The sequence below is a fragment of the Myotis davidii genome, unplaced genomic scaffold (genome assembly GCF_000327345.1).
Source record: "Myotis davidii unplaced genomic scaffold, ASM32734v1 scaffold277, whole genome shotgun sequence".
NCBI lineage: Eukaryota > Metazoa > Chordata > Mammalia > Chiroptera > Vespertilionidae > Myotis > Myotis davidii.
This window is the reverse complement of record NW_006289214.1, coordinates 461,591-469,599: the sequence shown is the minus strand read 5'-3', so window position 1 is coordinate 469,599 and position 8,009 is coordinate 461,591.

Below are 8,009 nucleotides of genomic sequence, written 5' to 3'. Positions count from 1 at the left end.
CTTTGAGTTGTAGTGGTTAGATCATTTATTCACACTTTTTCTTGTTTTTTTGAGATAGGCCTGTAGAGCTATGAAATTCCCTCTCAGGACTGCTTTCAATCTGTCCCATAGATTTTGAATGATTGTGTTTTCATTGTCGGTCATTTCCAGGATTTTTTTTTTTTATTTCTTCTTTGATCTCTTTGGTAACCCAGTCATTGTTTAATAACATGCTAATCAGCTTCCAAGTGTTTGAATTTTTTTGATTGTTTTCATTGTAGTTTATTTATAATATTATGCAATTGTGGTCTGAGAAGATGCTTGATATTATTTTAATCTTCTTGATTTAAAGAGACTTACCCTGTGACACAATATGTGGTCTATCTTTGAAAATGTCCAATGTGCTCTTAAGAAGAATGTATATTCTGTGGCTTTAGGGTGAAATGTCCTGAAGATGTCAATTAATTCCATCTAATCTAGTGAGTCATTTAGGATTGATGTTTCTTTGCTCATTTTTTGTTTAGCAGATTTGTCCAGTGGTGTCAACAGGGTATTAAACTCTCCTACTATGACAGCATTACTATTGATCTCACACTTGATATCGTCCAGAAGTTTTTGTTTTTGTTTTTGTTTTTGTATTTGGGTTCTCCTGTATTGGATGCATATATGTTTGCCAGAGTTATATACTCTTGTTGAGTTGTTCCCTTTAGTATTATGAAGTGGCCTTCTTTACCTCTTATTATGGCCTTCACTCTGAGGTCTATTTTGTCAGATATAAGTATTGCTACCCCAGCTTTTTTGCATTCCATTAGTCTGAAACATTTTTTTCTATCCCTTCACTATCAATTGGTGTGAATACTTTGTTTTGAGGTGGGTCTCTTGTAGAAAGCAGATATACGGGTCATGTTTTCTTATCCATTCAGCTACCCTATGTATTTTGATTGGAGCATTTAATTTATTATGTTTAAAGTTATTATTGATAGGTATTTGCTTGTTGCCATTTTTGTTCTTTATGCCTGTGTTCCGTCTTCCCTTCCTAATTCTTCTTTTTACAGCAGACCCTTTAGCAATTCTTCCATTGGTGGCTTGGTGATAATAAACTCCTTGAGCCCTTTTTTGTCTGTAAAGCTCATGATTTCACCTTCAATTTTGAATGTTAGCCTTGCTAGGTATAGTATTCTTGGATTCAGTCCCTTGCTTTGCATCAGTTTGTATATTTCATGCCATTCCCTTCTGGCCTGATGTGTTGCTGTTGAGAAATCAGTTGTATAAAGGAAGATCCCTTATAGGTAACTTTCTGTCTCTCTCTGTGAGCCTTTAAGATTCTTACTTTGTCATTGGTGTTTGCCAATTTGATTATGATATGTCTCGGTGTTGGTCTTTTTGTGTTCATCTTGCTTGGGACTTTGTGAGCTTCTTGGATTTCTGTGAGTTTTTCTTCCCGATATCAGGGAAGTTTTCTCTTATTGTTTCTTTAAACAAGTTCTCTATTCCTTGCTCTGTTTCCTCTCCTTCTGGTACCCCTATTAGCAGGTGTTGCTTTGTTTCATGTTTTCCCAAAGCTCCCATAGGCTCTCCTCCTGCTTTTTTAAATTTTTTGTCCAGTTGCTTCTCTGCTTGGCTATTTTTTCCAGCTTGTAATCCAGCTCACTGATGTGATCCTTCACTTCTTCTAGTCTACTGTTGATGCTTTGTATTGTGTTCTTTATTGCAGCAATGTCATTCTTCATTTCTACTTGGTTCTTCATTTCCTCTTAATTCTTACCCAAGTTGTTGAATTTGTCCTCCATCCTTTTCAGTGTCCTTAGTACCATTGCTTTGAATTCTTTCTGTGACCAATTGTTTGCTCTATTTTGTTTACTTCCTTTTCTGATGAGTCCTCCTTCTCTTTCATATGGGGGCTGTTTCTTTGTCTCCCCATTTTTGCTCCTCTCACAGTGTCTGGATATGTGGCTTACTCTCTACCACATTGACCAAAAGGCACAAAATACAACTTGACAAGACACAACACACAGGGAACAAAACACGAATGTATTCATGACACCAATAACCTCAATAAAGGTGACCACCAGAGAAATGAGAATTAGGGGAGAGAATAGAGCACAGAAATAATATTGAGAAAAGGAAAAAAGGTAAGAAATAAAAGAAAAAGGAGAAAAAAGAAGGGCAAGAAAAAAATTTATATGAAGAGAACATTCCATAAAACAAACAAATAAACCCAAAAATGGAAAGAACAAACACCCAGAAAAAAGGGAGGAACTGAATCTGAAGAAGCAGAGCTTATTTACAGAAGGTAAGTTAAAGGAATTGAATGAATGGGGGAATGGCCACAGTTCAGTATAGAGGAGGTAGAAAGAGAATGAGTGGATAAGAAGAAAAGTAGAAAACAAGATAATCAATAAAAAAAGGTCCCTTTCTTTAATCTATCTATCTATCTATCTATTTATTCATCTATTTTTGGACAAGGAGAATAGGGTAGAGAGCATTTAGGCTTGAGTTTGGTGAGTGAAACTAATTAAACAATTAGGAGAAGAGAGCAAGTGAGGAGAGGAAAAACAAAAGCATAAAAAATAAAAATTAATTAGGTCTCCAGCCCCTCCCTCCGAACCCCTCGCCGCAGTCCCTACCACTCCGCCCAACCCCAAGACACACCCGATGAGGTTTGAGGTCAAAGCAGTTTGCAGGCGTTAAAAATAAAAATTAATTAATTAATTAATTAATTAAAAAATAAATTACAAATTTGCTAGCGAAGAAGAAGAAAGAGAAGCGTGCATGGACTTGGAGCAGGGGAGAGGAACTTAGATATATGAGTAAGCCTATACAGACTACTATAATAGTAATGCATGAATAAAGAGATAAAGAGGACCAATATTTAACAAGGAGTAAAAAGAAAAGACAGAGAGAAAACTAAAACAGGAATAGGAGAAAAGAAACAGGATGAAAAAGGAACAATTGAGGACAAAAGATTAGGAAAAAATGAGGTAAAGTAAAATGATGATAAAGAAATAAAAATGGACTGTAGAACACTAATCCAAAAAATAAAAGGTTTTAAAAAATATATATATATAATAAAATAAAGAAAAAAATTTTCCCCTTTTTTTTCTTAAGTAAAAAAATTAAAAAGTGAATAAGTGAAGTGTCATTCACTTCAGCTGAATTTTAATGTCCCATTGGGGCTGGTTTAAGACCACTCTCTACTCTTTTGTCTGCCACATTTCAGTTTCCTGTTAGGTAGTCAGCACCATGTTGAAGTTCCCAGTGATCCACCACTCCTCTGTGTCTGTCTTCACAGGCTTGGTTTCAGGCAGGTGGGACCAATCTTACCCACTTTGTTTGTTTGCCTGCTTTCAGTCGTATTTACACAAGCATCTATTTCTTACACAGACTTTAGGTGGGGTGTTGCTGTATTAGTTTCCAGGACCAAATGGCCCCTCAACCCAGTCTCCGAGGAGTCCCTGGGGATATTCAGCATCCTTGTTTCCCTACTTAGCTCAAGGTTGGGTGTGGCTGCACTGCTAGGAGGGGCTCGCTTTTCAGGAGAAAAATGTCTGTTCAGGTTTGGAGGGACTGGACTGTCCCGGAGCTGGATTCCTGGTCACCTCCCCCTGCTTTGCTCCCCTGCCTCCACAAAATCTCCTCCACCTGCACCACAAACTGGGTGAGTGAGTCTTTGTAATTGAAAGATCCTGTGCACTGGGTTTAGCGAGTAAAAGCAAGGAAAATATAAAGTCAGAGCAACCACACCGCTGCGTGTCTTTCTCTCCCTGGTACTGCACAGCCAGTACAGAACTTCAGACTGCCTTTCTGGGTGCAGCCTCCCATGGCTGCGGGCTTAGATCTAGAATCCTCTGCTGCTAGCAGCCTTGTGGACTCCCTTCCACAGTCAAGTGTAATGCGTGTCCCCAAGGGATGCAACTTGGTGCAGCACAGTTCCTTCAGACCCTCTCGTCACAGTGGCTGGGCGTCACTCTCTCCACCCCAGATCCCCAAACCTACCATTCTCCAGGTGACCTCTGTCCTTTTCAGCTGTGGATTGTCTCATCAGCTGTTTAATTTGCCAATTCCAGATGGATGTTATTCGATTAAGTTGTTTCTTCTTTCTGCTCCATGAGAAGGTGCAGGACCTGTCTGCCTATTCAGCCACCATTGTCTCCCCCTGGAGACACCCATGACACCCATGGCCAGGGAGACTGGACTCTCAATGTTTGTGGGTTTGAAGCCAAGGCAGCAGGTCTCTGGCCATTGTGGCTGTAGGGCCCCTGGTGGAGCCCGAGGGCTCCCGAGTGGAGGTGAGGCTGGACTCCCAGTCACAGCAGCCCTCCCCTTCGAAATGGCATGGTCTCTGCACCAGAGCCAGCTGCCCTGGGAGAGACTGCAGCATTAGCAGTGGCCGACAACTGCCTTCCCCTGCTAGCCATCTTGTGGTGGCCATCTTGTGTGTTGGAGTGATGGTCAATTTGCATATTACCTCTTTATTATATACAGGATTCCCTGAGTAAGGAATTAGGAACAAAAACCTTCCATATGATCTCACAAGATAAAATATATCTGAAAACAAGTACTTTTACTTTTACTTTTTTACTCTACAAGCACAATAACATGTGCCAAGGATTTTGTATATATTTATTTTGTATAACTCTCCCTCCTTTTGATGTTCTCAAATACCTAAACCTTTGGATAATTTTTACTTCCAGATTTTTTATATTAACTTGTCTTGAAGTTAATAAAAAGGGGAAATATGCAAGATGTTTAAAGATTGGTTAAATAGACCAAACTAGTAGTAAAAATTAACTTTCATGATGATGTGAATAAAAAAAATAGAAATCACAAGAATATATGTACTTTAATTAGCATGTGGATTTTTATTATATTTAAAATTACCTTTGAGTTTCTGTTGATAATATATAATGGTAACTCAATTCAGTAATTGTTACTCAGGTTAAAGCAATGTTCTGTTGAAGATATTAATTTATGTGCCATTGTTTAGAGAAAGAACAGAACAAATTAGTCCCATAAGCAAACTGGGAAATTTCCCTAGCCTTTTAAAACTACCAAATGAACAAACAGCATCCTGTACTATTGTTTTCTCTGTATTATATGCAATGAAATAAGCAGAAAAGTAAGGAATACTTAAGGAAGTATGGGTTCACCTTTACCCAGTCTAGTTCAGAAACACTCCACAAGAAAATCTCTAGGACTGAGGAAGCAGAAAATATCCTTCCATCATATTCTTGTACTCTCTCCATAAGGCTGGTTTGAAGGAGAAATTGCTCAGTTAATAGTTTCTATAGAAGCAGTTTAACCTGTTTCCCGGGGAGCATAGTTGCTTAGGAAACTGAAGTACATTAGAGCACAGAGGCTGTGACTAGACACCCGCTGGGGCACAGTTTCACACTGCCAGTTTTACCTGCTCCTCCTCGCTCTCCTGGCTGTGCTCTCACAAGGCAGAAGCAGGGAGTGCAAAACCAGTGTGGTTCTTGGCACAAGGTGGGGATTATAGAATTGCTTGTGGGCTTTCTATAAAGACCATCTTCGGTATCTAGATAACTTGTGCTTCAGGACAGATTGGGTGACACTTTCCTACTCTGTAGACACCTTTCATTGACCAATGGAATGATCTCTATGGATTTACTTTAATCATATTCTCTGGGAACCACGGCACATTAAGAAATGGTAATTGAATTTCATGAGAGCCACTTTCTAAAATCTGCCCAATTAAGAAAAAAATCAAGGTGAAGGTATACAAGATACATTCTCAACCCGAGGCTGGTTTCCTGAAATAGCAATGATGTTTTCCCTTTGATTTGTATAATGATCTATAAAAATAGAGTGCATATTATTTAGCCACTTTGGGATTTTTGAATCAATGAATAATTCTAGTGTTAATTATGTTTATTTTTATATAAAATAAAGGTTGTATGAGTGTTAAATTGTATACATGTGTATCTATCATCTATCTATCTATCTATCTATCTATCTATCTATCTATCTATCTATCTATCTATCTATCATCTATCATATATCTCTCTATCTATCTACTTATCTATCTATCAATCATCTATCATTGATTTACCTAAATGGATTTTGCTACGCCATTTGAAAGTTGACCATGTATTTTCAGTCGAGATACTTAACAATGGGAAACAATGGCAAAGTGGGAGCACGTGCTGCCAATGTGACTCGTGGTCTCTGCACACCAGGCTGGCACATTCCACAGCTGTTCAGTAAACATGTGGAGCGAAGCAACAGAATCCATACCAGTGGACTGGGAACCCCTCGATGATATAGAATTCTAAAAAGAGAGGAAAATAAACTTTGCAATTAACCCACAGCAATCCCTGAGGTTTGATGCTCAGCATTATCCCTGCCTTCTGCATTCTGTCTGGGAAGCTTTTAGAGACGAGCAATCTCAAAAATGTTCGCTTGTAACAGATAATAGTAAAGTTAGTCTTATTTTAGCAGTCAACAATCAGATATTCAGAGAAAAATAGAATAGAGAAGAGCTGTTTAAAACCTAATTCATGATACCCTAGAGCCTTGGTCAGCAAATTGTGGCTCGCGAGTCACATATGGCTCTTTGGCCCCTTGAGTGTGGCTCTTCCACAAAATACCACGTGTGGGCGTGCACATACAATGCAATTGGAACTTCATGGCACACCCACGTGCGGGCACACATGTACAGTGCAATTGAAATTTCGTGGCCCATGCCACGGGGCCAAAGAGCCGCATGTGGCTTGTAAGTCGTACTTTGCCGAGCCGCTTTACTGACCACTGCAAAGCAGTGGTTCTCAACCTTGGCTGCACATTAGAATCACCTGGGAATCTTCTTAAAATCCTGATTTCTGAGTCTCATCCTCTGGAAATTATCTTTCTTTGTTATGGGGTGGGGCCACAACATTAGTAACAAATAAACAGAATTTCTGGAGGATGAGGCCCAGAAATCAGGATTTTAAAAAGATTCGCAGGTGATTCTAATGTGCAGCTGAGGTTGAGAACCACTGTCCTAAAGCTAAAGTGAACTTTAAAGCATTTTTACAAAATGTTTAACCTTCTAATTAACTTTGTGTGCTTTAATGGTTAATGGAACTCTGAGATCCTATTCAGACACTGCCTGCTTAGGGCCTCAATCATACTAATACTTTTCATCTTCCCTTTGTGTCTAGGTTTCCATGGGTATAAAATAGATGAATGTTAAATGTTTTCATCCACAAATAATAATCAATCTTTTCCAAAAAATCCTCTAATTTGGGCATCACTCCATGATCTCTGGCTCTTCAAATGGAGTGAATTCTGAGTTTCCCTGCTAGTTCAAGCTCCACCATGGACTTCTAGGAGCAGACGCCTGTCAGAGGCCTATTAACTGTCGCACCTGTCTTTCTGGAGCGAAGATAAAAGACACAATGTGTGTTTTCTTTCTAATAACACAGCAGTTCAAACAAAGATTCTGATATTCCTTCTGTTCTTTTTAATTTGCATTTCAATATTTAATTAGGCTGTAACTTTGTGCTCAGTTTTTCTGGGTACCATGTATACACAGATAAACACATGAATTAGCATCCTGAGCTGACTTGCACCCTGGATATTCTGGTTTCTTTGGCTGTTTGACAATATTGTTGGGGCCTCTTTTTAAGCAAAAACAAAGAGATCCTTTGGGGCATGTCTTTGCTCCTTTTAATTCTCTGTGTGTTTTCCTATGAAATGGTAAGAAGATCATGTGAAGAGTGAATATGGATGTGGAGAAAGAGCAACAAAGAAATATTCCAGAGTTTATTAAATCATTTTATGTTTACTAAACTTACAAAAATGACTCTTAGTCTATGAACGTTTCAAACTAGGTAATATAGTCATTTAAGTTTATCTCCAAATTTCCTGTTTAGTTTGCAGGACTTTAGATTTTCTTTTAAAATACAACTTTGTTTGCTTCAATAAAATATTTTTTCCATAGAACAACCAAAGGGAGACATTTAACGCTCTCTTAAGATCCCATGTTCCTGCTCAAAGCAACCCCAGTGTCTCTTCATCACACTAAG